Raw genomic sequence first — 22,074 nt, 5'->3', positions numbered from 1 at the left:
CTGTCGCTGGCTCGGAGAAAATCAACAAAGGGAGGCTACTGCACGTAACGGCATGAAAGACAAAGCGAATGGCAGGAGCTGCCTCCCCTTCAGCAGTCGAACAAACGTGGAGGGCGGAGGGGAGCGCTGTTCCACGGCTGTCCGTCTGAAAAGCTTGGTTCATGGATCGCTTTCAAAATGTCGATCCGACAAGCATCTCCATGTTGATGATACTGGAGGAAAGTTCGACGTTTTGAGTTTGTTCGATACTGCACCATCTTCTCAGATCGACTTCGCCCCGCGCAGTTGCTGTTAGGCACGCAAACTGGTAGCTGTCGTCTGCTTTACAAATTGAAACACGGCCCGAGTTCAAAGGACTATCGTGGCGTATTTGGATAATTTTGCGCCAGCGGACGAAAGTGGTGGATATAGGAAGAGCCGACACGGTCGAGTACGTTTGTATATGTCTCTTGTTATTTACTTTTTGTTTTGTTTGTTTCCTTCAAATAGATTTTTCCCACTTGGGTGGTAAAATGGCCTTCCCTTTGCCGTTTTCCTTTTCAGTAAAATTGTGGCTTTAAAGTTAAGACGTACAGGGTCCGAAGGGCCTTTTTAATAACCGACAACATACTGTCAAGCTTAACACTGTGATAAAATTCTACATGATGGCCATATGTTGCCTAGAGTGAAAGTCATAAAGGAGGGCGTTCAAAGAAAATGCCCTTTCATTTACAGCTCGATTTGCATAGGTTACTTGGAATTAAAATCTGATACCTATACAGTTGTCCGTGAACAAATCACTTTTCATCTCGATTATCTTCATTATCAATGTTTTCTCTGCACATGTGTGCGCGCGTGTATGTGTGCGTGATTGCGCGCGTGTTTGCGTTTGTCAGTGGATCACATACTTCATTAGTCATATACACAAACGATAAATATTTCCAAATGTTTTTGTTTGAATACTCCAATCTTTTTACAACTCGCCATTTTTTATAAACCACCTTTAGATCGCAAAGAGCTTGTTTGCCGTAAATTAAAGGAAAACCTAAAATATTCTATTTTAAGCATGCCATAAATGTTTTGAAAGTATTGCAGAAATATAACACACATATTACACAGGTAAAATAAAAATATAACCTGAAATATGCATATTACACAAGTGATATGAAACGCTGCAAAAATTCTCACGAATACTACACAAAAAAACATTTCCATTCGTGTTACTTGTAGAATACTAACGAAAAAAAAAAAAGATTGAAGACAGCAAACAAGGAACATAAATACCCGAACTTGAAATTACACTACATTTTAATTATTCCGTCATTTGATAGTCTGATAATAACCAGAGTGTTCAAATATTTTGTCATATTTATCAGCCTGTAGGTGGAATTTAAAACACTCATGCTCACCTCCTCTGCGCCCCAAAAAATTCTTATCATTTGCCTTTCTGTCCACTGAAAACATAACAAAACACTTAAGTAGTGTACTAAGTATCGTCATCACAATTTGTTCAACGGAATATATATTTAGATATTTTATTTGTGTCCGAAAATTTTACATTTATGGTTATTTCCGTCTTGAGATATCGAGTATTGATACTGAGTATCAAACTTCTACCAATGTGCTCAGTGTTGGTCTACAAAGTTTAGTTCCAATGTTACAACACGCATTTTATAAAATTAAAAAAAAATAGTCTTAGCCTGACCTGTAAGCTGTTATCAAATTCATGCCTTAGAAAATGTTTCCATCGATTTATTTTATTATTTTAATAGTATTTTTCGTCAAAGAGAAGGGTTTCTGCATAGTCTGTTCACTTTTGTCTTCGAATGTTTCCATTTGCATTCTCTCTCTCTCGCACTCCGTCTCTCGTTTACTTATACACTTCGCTCTTTCTTGTTATTAACAACAGATTTTTGCACATTTATTGTTCGTCGGTCGAACTGCACTTTGATTCTTTTCTTTGAATTAGTTTTTTTTTATATCCAAGATGTGTGCAGGCACTGGGTCTGACACGTGGACGGCTTTTCACAAGCTGTCGCCTCCTTTACTACAGAATTTTTTTGAAAAGAATATACATCGTTTGAAACCGAGCCGCCATTTGCATGTTTATCCTGCTCGGTCTACTTGCTGGCTGTTACTAATGAGCTGGCTACTTCAAAAACTTAACGAAAACATTTGTTTGCTGAAACTTGTCCCCTCTGTCTGTAATGAAGATATTTGTTAACTGTTTTATCGCCTAACAACTTCTTCTAGAGACTTAACACAGACTACATTAAAATGAAGTCGACTTTCGAATCATGAAATCAGACACAAGTGATTTTATTCGCGAGATAAACATTATTTGGAGTAGCTTGTTTACCTAATATACCGTAGTTTTCTTTATCAAAACTCAATCTCTTTGTTCACAGAAGATAGATTGGGGGAAAAATTCAAAAGAAAGAATTAAGAAGGAAAAAAACACATTTCTTACAAATTGTAAAGTCTCGAGGAAAGTTTTTTTTAATGATAAGCAGTTACACATGGCCACACACGAACAAACATAGAGAGAAGGGGTGGGTGTTGGAGGGAGAGCGATTTATCAACACCTTGTCATTTCGGGAAACAAGCTTAACTTTTATATGTAGACTTCAGAATCTACGAGTCGTTCATTTTGCTGTGTATTTTCCTGCGCACCACATACACTTACAGACCCTTCAGAAAATTTCACCGCATTCACATTGCAAGAGAGTGTAGGTTGTCGAAACAGAAGAGAAAATTGTGGTGGGTGCAAGGGAGGTAAGGCAGCAGACGGCGAGTGCGCGGGGCTGGGGTGGGATGAGGTGGGACGGGTGGGTGCGAGAGACAGTGGTGCTTGTTACCGCGATGGGTGGCGGGTGGGAGGGTGTGTTTCTGAGATGAAGTGACTGAAAAATCGAAGATAAGCAAGCCCGGGCCTCGCTTGTTCGATATTTAGGGACGCCGAGGACAGGAAAAGTGACATGCGCGTCGGGAGAATAAAAAAAAAAAAAATCTGGTAATGTGTGAGAGAGAGAGAACGAGCAAGAAAGAGAGAAATAGAGAGATGCCCCATATGTGTTAAAAAAAAAAGTTCTGGAAGAAAGAGGCGTTTTCGAAAAGTTTTAGAGGAAGAAATGAAGCTATGAGAGTAGTTTTATATAAAGCAAGGTTCTTCTCCGTTGTAATTTTGCTGCGGTGCTTTTGAGGTGGATGGTAAAGGAAGGGAAGGGAAATTGCAGACCACGTGCTCGCACTCCGAAATGAAGGCACTGTCCGCTGCTAATGAGAAAGCCTCGACATTGGGTAGTTGGGGTGGCGGGAAAAACGCAGGCCGTTAGAAGAGCAGGCGGTGAGCTGTTAGCGGGGGCAAAATAACTGGTTGTTCCTGGGAACAGGTGTGTGGTCTTCGATTTTACTTGATTTGATAACACCTTGATAAATACATCATTTTCAGAGGGCTTTTCAAAGACCAATCTTAAAATATTCAGATATACTTCAGAATTACTACAAAATGCAAATCTCTGATGTAACATACTCATAAAAAAGACAGATGAACGACAAAAAAAAAAAAAAGAAAAAAAAAAAAGAAAAGGGCAAATCAGTTACCAAAGGGAACTGCAAGGGGTATGAGTGATCTGGTCTACATATTGCAACCTGTGTTGTTGATGCTGTTGTGTAATTGATGTTGTGTAGTTGTGATTTTATTTTCATTTTTTTAGGCTTTGCCACAATGTTTTGAAATAGTTTTAGATGAAGCTTTGTTGTATAAATTATTGTAATGACTCGTCTTCATAATTATCATCAGGTTAACCATTATCAACATCGGCAACATTGTCGACATTAAAATCCTCGTTCATATACACGGACACGTACACGTACACACTGGTGCGCACGGGTGGAGTCATTCCAGTTATTTTAAAACCACATTTTGCGATTTGTGCAGCAAACGAGAGCTGCCAGCCTTGTGCGCGTGTGTGTGCACGCCCAAGATGGATTTTTGGCGACAGATGGCACCATGTGTCACTTTTTACGGCAGCAGTGCTCTCCTTAAGCACCCGGCAGTAAATTAAAGATGTATCCCAGTGTAACCTATCAACCTTCTCTTTTTAAAAGCTTGTTCGGTCGCGTGTTCATTTGTTTCAGTCACCTTGGGTTTTTTTTTTACCCTCATATTCATGGTAATTACACTTTCTGTTTCCATTAATATCATTGAATTCTTTTTTCTGCTTTCATTAATTTTCATGTTGGTGTTTTCTAAGTCATTATTTTCTCTTTCATTGTGTGTGTGTGTGGCTGAATATAGTCTGGATAGTTGTTTCTACCTTTCTAAATTCTTATATTCCATTGATGTAATTATTAAGATATCTTTTCCAGCACACAAACTTAATCCAACTTCATAGCTATTTATGAGAGATCTATGATCTGACCTTTAAAAAATATTGAACATCAAATATTTAGTGTCACAGGGTATTCTCACCATCAGGTCTTATTTTAGTGCGCAAACGGTGAAATTCGGAGTATATTTATTTATGATAATCGCCGTATATTATATCTTAAAATAACTTAGCATCTAGCTTAACAAAGGAAGCTGCATTTTTAAGAATCTATTTGATAACCAATTATGTGTAAAACGGTTTGTCAGAATGACTTAGCTCCAGTCTATCCGAAGAACTTACGAGGTTTACTTTCCAATTTGTTTCTTTATAAACGTTCAAATGTTAACAACTAAAAAAAAGTTAGGGAATGATAGTTTTCAGAAGTAAACAACAACAACAACAACTACAACAAGTAAACAATAATAAGGTTGGAGACAAGAGAACACATTGTAGAATCTTCTGATACAAGAAAAAGACAATTACATTTACACATGTATATATTTATGTAGAAATCAGCCACGATAAAATAAATCCAAATATGCACATAAGTATTATCTACAAGTCAACTAGAGGTAACATTAAGTGGCAGAGAAAAATAATGGAACATTATGATATAATAACAAGTATTATATATAGCGGCCTCCAGCGCACTCCCCCATTTCTCTCCTCTGCTTCTCCCACCCTTCTATCTCTGCTCCCTTTTTTCTCTCTATTTCTTTCCGTTCCCTTTCCTTGCCCTTTATCTCTCTATTTCTCTTTCTTTGTGTTTGTGCTCGCTTTCTCTCCAGCTTATCACCCTTTGGCTAATTGTCCCCTGCCTGAAACTAAGAAAATGCCTCGAACACACCTTATCAAATAGCTTCTTCCCTCCCTCGCTGCTTTTCTTAGACCTCGTCCGCATCGTCTGTACATAGGCCATGTTACGATGGAATGCATGATTTTCTATGCAAATACACCGAAGGACTGTCGCAAAATCTTGCATCGTTTACTTTTCGCAAGGATTGACATCTGTTACAGTGGGTAACATGTTGACACAGGAGAGCTCACCTCTCCATCGGCATGCCCTCCGTTCTCTAGCTCCTTCGATTTTTCATCCTTTTTATTTCGGATTCTCAAGTTTCAAAGGACGCTCTGTCAGAATACAGCGAATATTGTTTCTGAAAATCATATCGGATTTCCTAGAGAAAGTTTGTGAATAATATTGACCTTTCCCTCCAGGCGGAAACTTAACAGTAAAAGATTTCGCGTCTCGTTGAGCTGAAGGTAGAAAGATCACAGAGTTGTAGGATGTTCTGATAGCAACTGACAGAAAGAACTTACAAGGACGTGTGTATGGTGGAGAAACAAAAAGCCATTGTATATTAGTAGGGTGTTTTTATTTTATTTTCTCCTCTCAGATCAAAGCTACAAAAAGGGTGGGGTGGGGTTGGATTCTGCCACCTGAAGTGTCACAGAATTCATCGGGATCATCGTGATGATCATCCTCCTCTTTGTCTTTCTTCCTTCTTCACCATTACATTCTTCTTTCCCGTCAGATGGTACATACTTTTGCAGGACAACTAGCAATGCTGCTCCCGTCTTTTTCCGAGCGCGAAATAAATAAATGCGAAAATGCGCGTGCGTCTGTACGCGACAGAGAGGCAAACTGACAGACCCGATCGTTACAAATGTGTTTACTGTAACATCTGATGTAAAACTATACATCTCATTCTGGAAAGGGGGAAAAAATCCAAAAAGCATTGTGTATAAGCGTATAAAAATGATCAGGTTTTTTTAATTCATCTGTTTGTCGGTCCTTCCATCTGTCATTCGGTCTGAGAAGAGTGTTTCTCAGCTAGTATTATGTAGAGATGCCAATACGCCATAAGATGTTAGGAAGGAGGTATGTACCATAGAAGGAAACATTGCAAGCAGCAAGACCAGTTCACAGTCTCGTCCCTCACACTTGACAAATCATTGTCGGCGTTGGCCGAGTGTCGTGGTCAGCCCCGACTCCTTCTCCAATCAGGCCGGGAAGCTAACAGGGGATCGTTTGAAGATTACCCCCTGATGGATGCACCAGGGTTTTTAATAAGGTGTGCTGCTTTGTTATACTTTGGATTTTGATGTGGAAGCAGACAGAATTTCGTTATTTGGACCTCAATTGCTGGCGACGCCCCAGCGGTGAGGTACTCAATAGGAGCTTGGAATTAAATCGTATTTTGTCAAGAGAGAGCAAAGTTCACTTTTGTCATTCTTTGTCCTGACTCTGTATAGTTCGGACTCTATCTTTTCCAATTAAGAGCTCGATTTTTTGATTGCTCTAAAGATGCTTTATAAATGGTGATATCAATGCGTATTATAGAGCCGGAGGAACAAATGACGGTTTTGTCGATTATATGCCACTGCCAACTGCCATGGTTATATCTTTAGTCTGCAGAACAACACCTTTTGTGACAATAACAGTTTTGACAAAATCCATGCCATTCCTAAGACATTTAGAGACAGTTTTATTGGACATTTGTTAAAATGTTGCTCATAGCAAAGTACACGGAATCAGCTGTTTCATGCTCTGTTTTTAATTGTTATTATGATTAGTAGTAGTCGTCGCATCATTGCTTTAAATTGACAGTTATCATATTCTGAATAATTTCCTGTCATATAATCACACTTTCACTTTGTGTTATATCTTCTTTCCCTCATGTTCGTTACTATAGAAATGAGAGCGCAGAACAAAGGCATCTTCAAACTGATGTATGCAACATACACAATAAAAACATTTACAGAGAAAGAAAGAGAGAAAGAAAGAAGAAGTGAAAGATACAAAGAGTGAATACAATAACTCATTTTATTTGCATATATTTTATGTATATATGTAGGACATGCAATGTAAAATTTGTTTTTGTCCATAAAATATATAATACAAAATATGTTTATACAAATTTCTATATGTATAAATTAAACAAGCAATATAAAATATATTTCTGAGTATAGAAAAGTTGAAATAGTTAAATATATTTCTTTCTACAAAATATGCGATGTAAATATATTTCTGTCTTTAAAATATGCAATATAAATAAACACATCTTTAGAGACGAAATTTCAGCTAAAATAATAGAGCAAAACCACAAACCCTTTTTATTTACTATATTATTATTATTATTATTATTATTATTATTATTATTATTATTTAATTTTTTTGTTATTAATATTGACTCACTACCAATGTCACGAAGGTTATAACTGCTGTTTAAGATTAGCTTTCTCATTTAAATGCCTACAAGAATGCGAAAAAAATAACTCCAGCTTCTGGAAGATACCTGAAAGATAAAACAATTGTAAGGAAGGAGACCACTGCATGCCTTCTGTAGTGTCAACACTCATGTGGAAAAGGTGAATCAGAACAGGTTATCGTTGTTAATATTCACTCATGGATGTGTAATACACTTTTGTGATTCACTATGGTGATCGCCCACTGGCTTTTCACTAAAACGATCTACTTTCTTCTTTCTTTTATATTATTATTATTATTATTATTATTATTATTATTATTATTATTATTATTCATTCTGAAAATTATCTTAGTGTGCATGTATGGGCAGACAACAGTGCACACACTCGCACATGCACAGTCTCATGCTGGGCGGTGGTAGTAGTGGTAGTGGGGAACACACACGCATCACTCATTACATCGCCAATTCTTTCTGTCTCTTTAGAAAATACCACAACTGTTGTCATCAAAGGTCAGTCCTTAGGAAGATAACAGATAGTACAGGTCATGCGTGTTGTGGCCATCTATTTTATTTTGCCTTGTAGAGGGCCATTCCTGCTATCTGAACACCTTTCACAACAAGGTGGGGTGGAGGGGGAATCACTTTAAATGTGGTAGCCAGGAAGCTAGGGTTGGAGAGGCCGGGGGGAAAAAAATAAATAAATGAACGAATGACTACTAACATTTGAATAAAATGTTTAGCAAAAAAACTGTACACAGTTTTTTATATTTAAATATACATACAGCTAAGTCTAAAGCAAAAATTAAAAGGTGTATCTATGCAACATTCTATATGTATTGTAAGAAGTATTGATGTTTTGATATCACTTCATTTGTTAAAATTGTATTTTCCGTTATTGTATTATCCGTATCTCGGATATAAAATTATCCCCATATCTAAACTGGGAATAGTACATCGTAATAAGAAGAAGTAGAAATAGTCTGTATGGTCAGGTATTTTTCCTCCAAATAATGTTATGTCCAACAGCTGACTTTTTGTCAGTTACAGTACATTTTTTTTTTTCTTTTCGGATACAGCATTCCTTTTGACTCAGAGTAAGCAGGTTTAGCTTTTTTCCCTCCTTAAGTGTACCTGATCTTGAAAAGTGTTAAGAATCCGACATGTTGGATAATTTGTTCAACTCCTCGCCCATCAGCAAACTGAATATCTGTTAGCCGAAGTGTGTTCGGACAATAAATGTGTTTCATGTTAGAATAATAGTTGACTTTATAAAGCACTTTTCTTTGTGTAAATACGAGCTCATTGCGATGCACACCAAAGACTACAAACTACCGACAATCAACCACACAAGTAACATGAGCATCAGCAAAGATAAACTTCTGGCAAAAACATGAACTAAGAGCATGGAGAACGAACTGAGGAGTGAGCGGAACAGCACTCTTGATTATACCAGATATTTCTTGAAGAGATGGGTTTGGAGGCGGGATTGGAAGGCTTCGAACATGGCCACCACTGGAAGAGTAAGAGGCAGAGAGCTCAAACATCGGGGCTGAGAAGAACAAGGAACCTCTTCCAAATTTCTTCCGTCTGATGCCAGACACTAATAGCAAGAAGTTATGTCTTCCAGCCTATAGTCTTCTTTTTTATTTTGCCTTCTAACGACTGATCCTAATTAACTAATGTAAATTATGTGCTCGATATACCAGGAGATGTATTACGATAGTGAATGTGTTTGATGACGGTGGACAGTAAATATGTTTTATCAAGTAATATATATATATGTTGTACAGTGTTTGATGTTCACTTCTACGTGTTCGGCAGTAACTGTGTATAGCTGCCAATAGTTATTATTAGTTAACTTCTGACTGTGACTATTCTTTTAACTCTGTATTTAGCCAGCAGTCACAATCAGTTCTGGCTACCAAAACAAAACAAATTTGATTGACTCGACCTCCACAATTTTATTTATGTTTATCGCATATGACACTAGGATTTTTTTTTTTTATTTCAAGACAGAAATGGCGGTAATACACGAAATTAATACTATTTATTGGTTTATTAAAACCTTTTTATGGTGATGTTTAAAAGAACATGTAGTTTTTGACACAATAATGTACATTCTTCAAGTAAGAGTCGTGTCTTTCGCGATTTTTTTTTCTTTGAGAATCGTCATTTTGAAAAATGGAGAGGAAGCATCAAGCAGTCTCCTCCAATCCGCCATTTTTCGGGTGGTGGGCGAAGCAAACCTTTTTAAACAGACCTCTTCTCGACCATATTGAGTCCAGCGTTGGAGGTTGCCCCCCTTCTGTCGATGAGGACGGGCCAGGCCGGGTAGTGATCGAAGACCAGAAGGCGCTTGTCGTCCAGCTTCCTGCAGGCCAGTGCGGGGTCGCCTACAAATCCCCCATCGGCCCCTCCGGCCCGCTCTGTTTTGCTTTCATTCCCGACGAGAACAAACCACCGCTTAATTAACTGCTCCCGCCGCAATTTTCCACAACTCGCCAAACAGACCTGATGTTTACATTTAGAATTAACTCTCCTCAATCGGAAGATGTCCTGCCGGTGGTGGCGGGGCCCGGGTCAGGCGGAGCTGGCTGTATGACTTTCACCAGTCGTCCCCGCAGTTTCGTAAAAATCCCCACAGCGCACTGCCGAGTTCGTGTCAACATGAAAGCCACCAAAAACTTTTAATTTAACTCGGGCTGTTTGTTTGAAAAGATGCGGAGGGCAGCCAGCCCCCACTGGCTTTGATCTCTCACTGCGATCGTGCTGCGCGTCCTGTCTTCCCACAGCTGTTGGTCGAGGATGACGATGTCGCAGGACACTGTGTGCCGGGGTGTGTACCCTGCGTTGGCCGTTTTGTGTGTGCATGTGGAGATGGTGGGGATGCTTGCGGGGATGTAGACGTAGTAGAGGTAGTCGTGGTGGTGGTGGTGGTGGTGGTGGTGGTGGTGATGGCGGTAGGGGAAGACGACGAAGGCAAGGATGAGAATGATGAAAGCAGATGAATGTTTTTGTCCTTATTCAAGATTCTGACTTTTTAAAAATTTTAAAGACACTTTAAAAAAAATAGAAAATTAACTCAGTCTTCTTCTCTTGCCTGATAAATTACCTAAGCGTTTCTTCTGGGTGGACAGGTGTTCGCAAGGTGTTGTACTTATGTATGTATGAACTGAACAGTATAATTCTGCTTTGAACAGAGCTCATCTTTTTCCTGAAAGAAAAATTTCTAATCATAATGAAAGTGGCAAGATTTAATATGTAATTCAAAATAAAGATGGAGATGTTACCGTTAAAGTTAGACTCGGTGGTAAACTGTAGTTGTTCTCACATTAATGGTCGTCACAAAATTTATGTAACGGTGAACTGTCGATTGTCGTGCGTGGCACAAGCTATCTGCAACTGCCATTAATGCCAGGTCAATATTGCCGACTTTGAAAGCGAAGGAGCAGAATAATTTAAACAAATACTGTGAGGAACAGTAAAGGAATTTATCTAACAAACACTGTCCCTAAAGCTGTTGTTGGGAAAGGGGAGTATGGAGTCCCTATCGATCCCAGAAGTACATACCTCCCTCAGCCACGTGCACACACGTGCGTCACAACATCCAGTGACAGGGGGGAGCACTGCCAAGACAAATGTCAAGCATGCCTGTCGCCGCGATTGTCGCTATCGATGGGGGGGATAATTAGTGTCTGGCAGGATGGGTTGTGTATTTTCAGGGTGTGAGTACACGGCTTGTCCTCCTCATCGTCGTCGTCTTCGCCGATGACGAATTCTTTCTATGCTGTTGCTAATGTACGAGTGGCTAATACCTGCGGAGACAATTAAAATGGTTTTTGTTACCTGTAAGTTACCTGGACATTGGACCAAGATATGTGATCACACCCAGTTCTTAATCATCATTGTCATCGTCGTTGATCCTCGTCCTTTTCATCGAATGTTGTCATCATCATTTTCTACCTCATCCTAATTATCATCATCGTCGTTACCACCAGCTTACGATGATTGTAGGAATTTTGCAGGAACAAAGATGTTTGAGAAAATTTGAATGTTCAGACACAGGAATACACTGCGGGACGCGGGGTTCAGTCAGTCTTGGACAGGTTGACACTTTCAGGCTGAATACATGATGTCTTCGTAGGGAAACAACTCTCACTGGCATTCGCTTGTCTGTAAAGTGGTGAATGACTGGCCCTGACTCAATCCAACTCAAGCTTGCCTCACCAGTCGACTTAATTAATCAAGAATCAAAATACTTCAGCCTAGTGAGGCTAGTAAGTAGCTTTAAAGTAGCCTCACATCGTTTTTCTACACACTTCTACAGTCTATTTATTTATTAAATTTTTCCTTTGTTTATTTGGTTTCTTAACTGAGACTCATTAGGTCCATGCAATAAAGTTCGTCGGAAATGACCTTTTTAGTTGCAATAATGAGCGCATGTCACCAAAGGACATGTCTTGTCAACTGTACTCTCACCTTGTTACAGGTAAGACTACGACACACACGCCACCGTTAACAACGACAATCCAGTGCCCTTTCCGCCGATATTTTAGAAGCAGATAAATTATCCAATCGTTAAAAGAATAAAGAAGAGAGGGCAGAGAACTCTGGCATGGTTTCCTCGTATATGTCAAGCCAATTTTGTGGAAGGAGTGCTAGGAATTTGATCGGAAAGATAAAGATAACGGCGGCGGAGGCTGATTATGACTTGTCGACTTAAAAGCTCGGCTGTTCAAATGAACGCCGAGTGAAAAGAAAATGCTTTTTCAATTTTCTTCCCAATTTGAGCATCGACATCAGCATGAAAAATTGCAGCGGAGGCCATGTGATCATCGTTTTGTCAATCGATCATCGTCGCCGGCCGTCTGTGCCAAATTGTATTCTAAATATATTGGAATGATAATCTGTAGTAATGCGAATTGAAGGTGACTGGGCATCAGGCATTTCCTACGGGTCTCGTGGGATGACGTGGTACACATGGACAGAACCTCTTCTCGAGAGTTGATCGTGTTTATTCTCTATTGTAACAACGTACGTTGATGATGTTTGAACACACCGAGATGGTAAACTAGAGAGGTTCGACCGATTCTTGTGTTTTGAAAGTGAAATCCTGGGAAGGCGGTGTCTATTATTAACATAAGTTCAATTAATGTAAGAAAAATAATTTTATGATAAAATAGACAAAAAGATGATATTTTCTAGCATGAACCCATTGTTACAAGGTCCAGGGCTGGATAGCTTCATCTGTGTGTATGTGTGTGTTGTCATGTCCATTATGAACTGAACTACTTTCAAGCAGAGGACATCAGGTCTAAAATAATGGAGTGAGAGAAAGAAACATTTCAGACAGAATATCCGGTTTAAATGACAAAAGAAATGTGTTTGTCAAAACTAAAGAACCCTGACAATGATAAAGGTGTGCGCACAGAATATCTTGCACCAGGTGTAACAAGATAAGACAACATTAACACGATCTGGTACGGAAGCGATGAAAGAGATCGGCTGGCGATGACATTTTTATGTTTGATGTTTTGCGCCCGCAGCTTTGCTGTGAAACTATCTAAGATGCAGGAAACAGGGGTCCTTACAAAGGAAATACATTGATAGTCATCTTGTCTCTATGCTGTTATGTCTCCACCTTCACCACGTGGACCTTTTTGTGCAGGCAGAGATGGAGTTGCCGGCAGGGGGCGCAGGTGACAGCTGCGGAGGGAGTGGACTGGAGTCTCATGGCAACACCACGGCCAGCAGTCACTGTGTGCGGATCTGGTCACCAACTGTCGCTGGGACCTTGAGAGCTGTCGAAAAATTCAGATAATAAATCGAACCGAGTAGACTACATTTTTCCTTTTTTCTTCCTTTTCCTGCGCGGCTGTTTGCTTAGAAACAGCCTTTCCTTTCCTCTATTTTTTTTTTTCGTTTGTTCGTTGTGGTGGATTATTCACAGTTACAATACAGACAAGAAGAACAAATTCAATATAATGACCTGAAGGTTTTGACATTTTATACATGTGTGAGGATGCCGATGCATAAAGGATTTTATCATTTTATCGTTCCTCTCCTTTATTTTCTTTACCGTCAATATATCATTTAAAAGAAATTTGTTGCTTACTTCAGTTCTCTTGTGTGTTTCTTTCCTTTTCCTTATCTCAGTCGTATTGTCTAATAGTCCTTTTACTTAAAAACACTAATAAATATCCACAACAACAAAACCAATGATTATCTTTAAAGAATTGCTTATTATGTGTTAAATAATTATGTTAGCTAAACAAAAAATAAAGTGAGAAGTATTCTAGATTTACAACAGTGTAACCACAGGAGTGGTACAAATCCTCCCTCCAGTCTTTTCATGTTCTTTTTCCTTCCCCACCCCTACCCCCACACATTTCCCCCCTATCCCCAGCAGGGAGCCGCTGTCATGTAGACCAGGAGAAATGCCCCCCAGTGTTTGGTGAAGCGTGCGGTGGGTAACCTGCGCCAGGGACTATATGATGGGGTGCAGCACCAGGCAGCGGTTTGCGCGGGAAATAACAGCTTTTACCCGGTGCCACCCGTGCTTGATGTCCCCAACCCTGACGTCTATGAAGGGGAGGGTGGACGGGAAAGGCTGTCGCAACGGTGTCCTTGTTGACATCTTGAGCGCCCGCAAGCTTTGTTCCTTTTCGGTCTGATTTCACAGCTTGTGCCGCAATTTGTGACACTCCGCTCCACGGCGGCCCCCCCCCCTTTGATTTGCTCCCTTCAAGGCTGGCGGCAGCACCCGAAAGACCCCCCCACAACACCCCACTTCGTGACAGCCGCAATCTAATCGCTTTATTTCTAGTCGCCATACCAATCTGTGGCTCCAAATTAAAGGCCGACTCGGCGACACGCGCAGGGGACAAAAAGTTAATCGCCGTGCACGCGCTGCGCACAGCGCCCACCCATCGCTGGATGTTGACGTGTCACTTTTGGTTTCTGCTGGCGGCCTCTGGCGGCACGCGAAGGGAACTCCACGGGGAGGAAACTCCGCTAAACGTGACGAACGAGGTTCGGTGGGACAGACGAGCGAAAAGGTAGACAAGCTAAAGTACCCAGGTGAGTGGTGTGACCACGTCCAATCGAAGGAGAGATGGAGACTCCGAAGACGCCCTGGTCCAGAAATGAGGCAGAAGGGGTGTAAGCTTGCAAAAACAACAAAATGTGAGAAATTTCTAGATTAAGAGCAGACCCGGAGACGGCTGGGAGGCAAGGCAGTCGGGAAATGGCGATATGCCCGACCAAATTGCCTGCATTAGCTTCCTGTTGTGTGCTTTAGCGATCATGTGACCTCAAAGAATGCCCACGTCGCCCCGTCCTGCGTGCCGCCATGAAATTACATCATTTTCCCATTTAGCGCCACCTCCCGTATTTTCTCTCTTAATCTGCTTTTCCCCGAGAACACCAGTCGCACGTAACGAGTAACTATTTTTACGGTGAGTTCGTCACAACCGTCGTCGGGGGAGAAACTGTGAGGCCGACTGTTCCATAGAGAAACTTCTGGAAAAGATTCTTTTTTCCCTTTCGAATACTTGGTCTAGTTTTTGTTCATTTTGTTTTATTTTGTTGTAAGGTTTTTGTTTTGGATGGGGTGATTTATCGTATTTCTTCGTCGTCGTCGTCATCATCATTTTGTGGGATTTATTTTTTCAAGTTAAATTATGACACAACCTTCATCCAACATCGTTGGCTGGTTGTTACTATCATCTAGTGATAACTTTGGCCAATGGGTGATAAAGAGCAAAGAGGCTTGAAAACATAACCGACAACATTCAGGTGTCGCATTCAAAGAGAGCAACAATCCCTACCTCCAGGGTCGACTAACCAAAGCACAAGTCGCCAACATCACGAAAATGGAGACTGGACTTCACATCCTCTATTTCTACGAACTTCATCCTCGTGCACTTTCCCCCTCTTCTTTCCACTTTCCCGTCCAGGTGCAAAATTACCAACCAGGTGAAAACACTGATTCTATTAAATCAAGTAAACAACCTAGTACTTCTGCTGTCAACTTTTGTAAACACCTGGAAATATTTTTGCCTTTAACTTTTGTATGCTCCCTCATTGCTTACTCAAGGGCTGCATGCTGCTCGAGTAGTGAGAGGATCATGTTGATCGGTTTCTTTTTGGTTCACCTCAGAACCACCCGTTATTGCAGTTTGTATTAACCCAATATAAATATAAACGTGTGTGTGTGTTTGTTTACTGCAGTTACCAAGTTTTTTATACATCTGGACGACTGTCTTAGTTGGTAGATGACTATCTCTGCAGTGGATGTAGTAATCAGACACCCAGGGACACAGGATCGCCTGCCTTTCCTTTGTCTACTCGGGTAGAATTTTTTTAAACAACTGGATAAAGCTTGGTACACGATACTATTTAGAAAAGTCTGGGTCAATACTCCGGTTTCGTTCTTAAGATACACTCACACAAACACCAGTATTCCACACCGAGCTTTACCCGTTCATCAGAAAAACAACAACAATGCAGGCCACTAGACTTTTAAGCTTTTTTGTTATTTGTCGACTTGTGTACTTCTTTGTCTTACTGCTTTTCTTTATTCCCTTTCCCTGAGAACGCAAGCTGCTTTTTTCCCCCTTCTTCATCCTTGGTGTTGTTACGACTTATTTTGGCTGTTTGTTTATTTTTAATCACATTTCTACAGTCTGCAGCGATGCAGAAGAGCGATTCCTGTTGGTTATCAAGAAACAGCGGGTGCTACTATCGAAATGTCATTTTTCGCCAGAATGTCTCGTGCCACCATCTGTAACAACATCTGAGATGAAGGGAACATCTTGTGGGAAACAGACGGTGTCTTATCGAACTTTCACTCACTTCCTACCTTCCCAACCCTCCTCACCCTTTTTTTAAAGTCTTCAAGTGTCGCAAGTCGATTGAAAAATAAGTACACACGGGCCTGTGGCAACATGTGTTTGAGTGCAAGAAGAAGGAAGAAGCCGAGTCAACTGCTACTAAAGTCACTTGTAAAATCATCATTGGGACTTTGGTACTCTACGAACCTCGGCGAAATATGTTCTCAGAGTCAAGCATCAGACGATCATTATTTCCCATCCCAAAGAGTCGTTTGTGAGTGAGTGAGTGAGCAGGCATGGATGAGAAAAAAAAAAAAAAACAAAAACCCAAAAGCAAAACAAAACCAAAAATCTTCCCCTTTTATATTTGATTTCATAGCGAAATCTTTCAACATTCGATATTTGGTAAATTTATGTTTCTTTCTTTCTGTATCTTCGTCTTTGTCAAGATACAGTTATTTTAATCTTTTTTCCCCCTTTTTTTCCATCCATTGGCACGACATCTATTTTAAAGTATTGTGAATATCACGGGTTTTGGTTACCCACCCACGCCCACACCCACCCACTGTCCCCCCGTCTGGTCACGTGCTCCAACAGACAGGGAGGCAGGCGCTGTGTCGCGTGAATGACGTTATCAGATCCTGCTTATCCATAATAAAAACTGCCACTAACGAATGTCAAAGGTCACTAGCGGTTTGCTTATGATTTATTTATTTTTTACTTATTGGTCCACACTATCTACTGTCTCCACCAACCTGCTCCATTTTTTTCTCGTTTATTTTTAGGCAATGCTTGTACTAGAGTTTGTTCCACACATCAGATACAAAAGATTTAGAATTTTTTTAATTTATGGAAAAGATGGAACATCGCTTGCGTCATTGGCACAGTTTGCTCGGTCCTGCCCGAGTCTTGTGCTGGAAATAGGCAACACCTCCAGACGAGCAGCTGGTCCTGTTGAGAACTCTTTGTCTTAGACACAGTCGTCAGTGATGCTTCAGCAATGTTTCACCTGTAAAACTACCAACGTTTTATCAATTTTGTAGGAGGAGAAAATTTTTAACAATAATTTTTATGCTTATTCGCTGTATAAGCGAGGGTTAAAAGCATAAGCTCATAGTGGGTGATGACCCCAAAGGAGCATTTTCCCCAAGTGTCGTTAGCAAAATAATTTGATATTTTTCGGCAAAAATATCATCAGTTTATCAGTAAAAATATCACCAGTATCAATCACATATAAAAGAAGACCTAAAGCAGAGCCCTAAGGGACACCTGCAGACACTTTATTCTTTGTGGACTTTTCACGCTTGAGCTGTACAGTGGTTTGATAAGTAGCTCCAGTGAAAATTCAGTAAACATCATTTACCAAAGGTTTCTCGTTCAAGTAGCTGCACTCTCTGCCAAACTCTCATCTGGAAACATAACAAAATTAATCCTGTAAAGTAATTATTTATCATGGAAGGAAACAAAATCATTACAAATTAAAGATTGGAAATAATAGTCATAGAATGAAACCTGACTCGGTGAGAGAATATTGTTTTCAGCAATAAAATATATAAATGTATGAGCAAAATCATTCTACACAACATTTTCTGAAATATTTCAGTAAGGAAATTGAGTTTTGAAATTCTTTGAACACAGCAGACGACACTCATCTGATCTTCTACACAATTTAATCACAGTTCTCAGTATAGGGTCACGTGGTTTCATTGTCCATCCCTCGTCCGACCTCACCCTCTTCCATCCCCGTGTTCACTTTACACACACTGCAGCCGATATACAGAAAAACACAGGCAGAAAGAGAGACAGAAAGATTGACTAACAAACAGATGGATGAATGGATGAAATGACGGACAGCACACGCGAATTTTTTCCTCCCACAGAGCAGAAGTTTCTTGAGGAGGAGAAAAGTGTAACATCCTCTTGACATCACAAATATCATTGGAAGATGATTCGATAAAACGTGGGCAGAAAATTCATGGTTTTGCTCGGAGGTCTTTTCACGATTTTTTTGCTTTTATTATTTTTTGCGATTCGCGGGGTGGCGCACCTTTGACAGGTGGGCATGGTAGTGAGTGCGGAGGTCGCGTCAAACAAGGTGTTTACTCAAAGATGTCTCACAAAATAGGATAAATAGCATGGTTTGAACGATTTTGTCGAACTAGTGGAACATGGAATAGAGTGAGCGAGCAAGAGAAAGAAAGAGAGAAAGTATCAAACCCAAAGAACTTCTTCACTTTATCATTTTCAGTCTGCATCAGATGTTTGCACTTACTCGCAAGTTGACATTTTTCTGAGAAAAAATTTTGTAGCTAACTCGTTCACTTTCATCTTATTTTATGAACAACTCTTCTCAGTCTCTTTACTTGTTTAACTTTCTTTCTCTTTCGTTCTCTCTCTCTCTCTCCACGTCATGGCTGTCACCTCCATTTTATTTTCTTTGCCTAATTTTTTTCCTTCCGATACATCTCTCTTTTCTGTCACACCTTTCTCCTTTTTTCTTCTCTCCACCCCTCACTTCCTGTAGACCTCTCCATTCCCTTTCTCAAATCTGTCGATAATCCTGTTCAGGGATCGATGATTCTGTGGCAAAAAGCGTGTATCGCTCGTCTTTTGTAATTGTCACCTTTTTATGTAATCCACCCCAGGTAAAACTTTTTTTCTATCCAGTCAGGTAGGCTTTGCCTGTAATGATCCGACGCATTTTCTTTTTTCTTTTTTTTTCATTGTACTTTGTTTCATTTTTATTCTGAGAACGACGGTGATGGTTTTTGTTTCGCAGTTTGCGTGTGTTTTGTCCCGGTTTCTCACTGCTCCTTTGCAGTGTGTTAAGGTGAGCACCTTTCTCTGCCTCCAATCGAAGCACCTGCAAGCGGCTGGTGGGTTTTGCAAGGATTCCTGTCGGAGGTTTATTGTGAGGATTGTACAGTCTCCGATTTCTTGAACATTTTCAATCTTTGCTCTTTCCACATGCTCTTTTGCCGGCGACCTCCTTCTACATCATCCACAGACACACGATGCTTTCACTTCTCGTCCACTGACAACAGAAAAACGAAGAATCTTCGTGTTACCGGTCGAGTACGAAAGACAATACATTGATTAGTATATGTATACTTGAAGAGGTCATAGAGAGTTTTTCCACTGTTTGACATTCATTTACACGGAATGAGTTTACTAAGGAGGGAAGCCCTGCACAGCTGCTGTTATTTTAACTTATTCACTAATACTTCCTTTCATCTTTCAACGGTTACTGCTGCTGATACAGAAAATACTTCGGTTATTCCAGAGTTGTTACGATTGCAGCATCTGCAGTGACAAATATCCGTGAAAGAAAGAAAGAAAGAAAGAAAGAAAGAAAGAAAAAAAGAAAGAAAGAATTGTAGCAGCAGCGCTGTGGGGCCCAGTTCCTGTCAATGCAACAGGATGACCCCTGACCTCCCCGGTACCCATCACCTGACAGCGCGTGCGCGTGCTTCTCACCTGAGAACACCTGCTCCCCCACTTCAAACACGTGAACCCGGAAAGCGCACCTGGGAGATGAAAGATCTAATTGCGCAGGTTAACAAGGTGGTGTTGCCCGGATGTTGTACTCGCGCGCAGTTTCGCAAATTACCGCAATTGTTGTGGTGATGGAGAGAAATGGATTTCCTCTTTGCATTTCCTTTCTACCCCCCGTTCTTCGCTCTGTGGTCACGTGGTACCTATCATCACCGTCCACTGAGACTTCCGCACAATATTCCAGACAAACGGCTTGTGTCTTCTGCATTCACTCACAGAAAAAACATCGTCTTGGGGCCTGAATGTTTTAATTGCTATAACATCACAGTTGCTGTGTGTAGGTGTGAGTACACGCTCAAACTAACGGACAAACAACAGTTCGAAGGTTTCTAGAACAAGAGCTTGCTTTTGGTAATAGCATTGCCTTTACAATCTATAAATGTTTTATAGCATCTTACAAATGTTTTATGACTCCTTGTAAATGTTTGACAACATCTTATAAATGCTTTGCAACAAGTGAAAGTAAAATAGTTTGAGAAAGCCCTTTAAAAGTTTATCCAAGATGATCTAAAGAAATTTTTGATTGCTGTGCATAAAAGGGTTTCTGAAGCCAAGAAAAGCAACATAAAGTATATCAAAAACAGTGTAACTTCACAAAATGCTTAATTTGTTTACTTATTTTGTTTGTTTGGTTGTTGTTTTTTGTTTTGCTTTGCTTTGTTTTGTTTTGTTTTGTTTTGTTTTGTTTTGTTTTGAGGGATGCAACATTTAAAATATCACCCAGTCCTTTTTATTAATTTGGAAAAGAAGAGGAGATACATGGAGTTCCCACAGGTTCTTCCAGATGTACTCATTATATACACTGTTGTACTTATGCTGCAGATATAATTATAACATAGACGATGAGTACTTAAACCTCGTGTACTTAAAGTTATATTCATTATATATATATATAGTGTACTTATGGTGTAGCTATATTTATTATATATACGATATGTATTTTAACACAATATGCACTTAAAACTAAATTTATTATATTGAATGTGCTTTTAATTAAAATGATAGGTACTTGTACAACATGTACTTGTCGCTTAGCTAATTATATAGATGATATGTTCTTACAATTGCTTATAATTATTTATGTTCATATTAGAAATACCACAGAATGGGTTTGGAAGATATAGACATATAGATTATATCCTCAATGCCCTTCTCACACAATCACTAATCTTAATTAGGATTAATAATCATAGGATTAGTAATCTTATGATGGCTCAATTGATTTATTAAAAAAAAGCATTAAGTTACCAGGAATTTAAATTTTGAATTAAAATAACTCGAAAGTAAACTGATTAATAAAGTGGTCCTACTGTTCACACTGTCAACCACGAGAAGGAATTGCGAGTTAAATAAGAAACATCAGCAACTGAGAAGACGATAAGTCACTATTATCACCACAATCTTCTCCACACTGCACTGGGTTAACTTCTGGAACATTCATATCTTTCTCTGTCCTTCTGCATGAAAGCCGCATTCAGGAGGCTTGTGCTCGGCCCCACCCCATGTCTTCAAAGAAATAAATTTTTAATAACACTGTCGCTTGATTAGAGAGCGAGTAACACACAGGCAGCGCCCGCCCGCACCCGACATCACACCCAGCGCATCCACCCTCTTCTGCCATATGGTTTCCTCCCTCTCTCCCTCCCATTTTCATCCTCCCTCCATCCCATACACACTTGTACGCTGCACATTTTTCTCTCCGGACTACATCGCCTGAAGAAGAAAAGGAAAGAACCATATTTCTTTTGTAGAGTTTCTACCCTCTCTGTCGCTCCCATCCTGGCGAAGGTGTTCGAGAGACAAAAGACCATTCACAACGGTCCTCGTTCCTCACAGAGAAGACTGTAATTTCATCGACGCGAGTTGCGGGACTTCATTGAAACTCGGGTACAAAGGGGAAGTAAACACGAGGAAACCAGTGCCAGGACGGTTCTTGTCCCGCCTGCATCTCGTCATCCGTTGAGACTCAACGACAGCGACAACCCCGTCATGGCCGGACGGACGTGCACGGTCGGATTGCGGCGGTTAGTTGCGGCATTGTCCTCCCTTCAAGGAACGGAGTCTTCTCAAGATGTGGGTAGATGTCAGTGGCTCCTCCCCTTCACTCTCGTCAGGGTCGGG

General features: G+C 40.2%; 1 long non-coding RNA gene across 1 annotated transcript; it reads left to right on the top strand.

Moving 5' to 3' along the window:
• The first annotated feature begins 100 nt into the window (after window positions 1–100).
• On the top strand, window positions 101–13,617 carry LOC112560814. Its single transcript, XR_003098603.1, has 2 exons — window positions 101–430; window positions 13,233–13,617. It is a non-coding gene; the product is annotated as an uncharacterized LOC112560814 (long non-coding RNA).
• The last annotated feature ends 8,457 nt before the right edge of the window (window positions 13,618–22,074 follow it).

This window comes from Pomacea canaliculata, linkage group LG3 (genome assembly GCF_003073045.1).
Source record: "Pomacea canaliculata isolate SZHN2017 linkage group LG3, ASM307304v1, whole genome shotgun sequence".
Taxonomy (NCBI): domain Eukaryota; kingdom Metazoa; phylum Mollusca; class Gastropoda; order Architaenioglossa; family Ampullariidae; genus Pomacea; species Pomacea canaliculata.
Note: the sequence above shows the minus strand (reverse complement) of the source record. Positions and strands in the feature narration are given on the sequence as shown.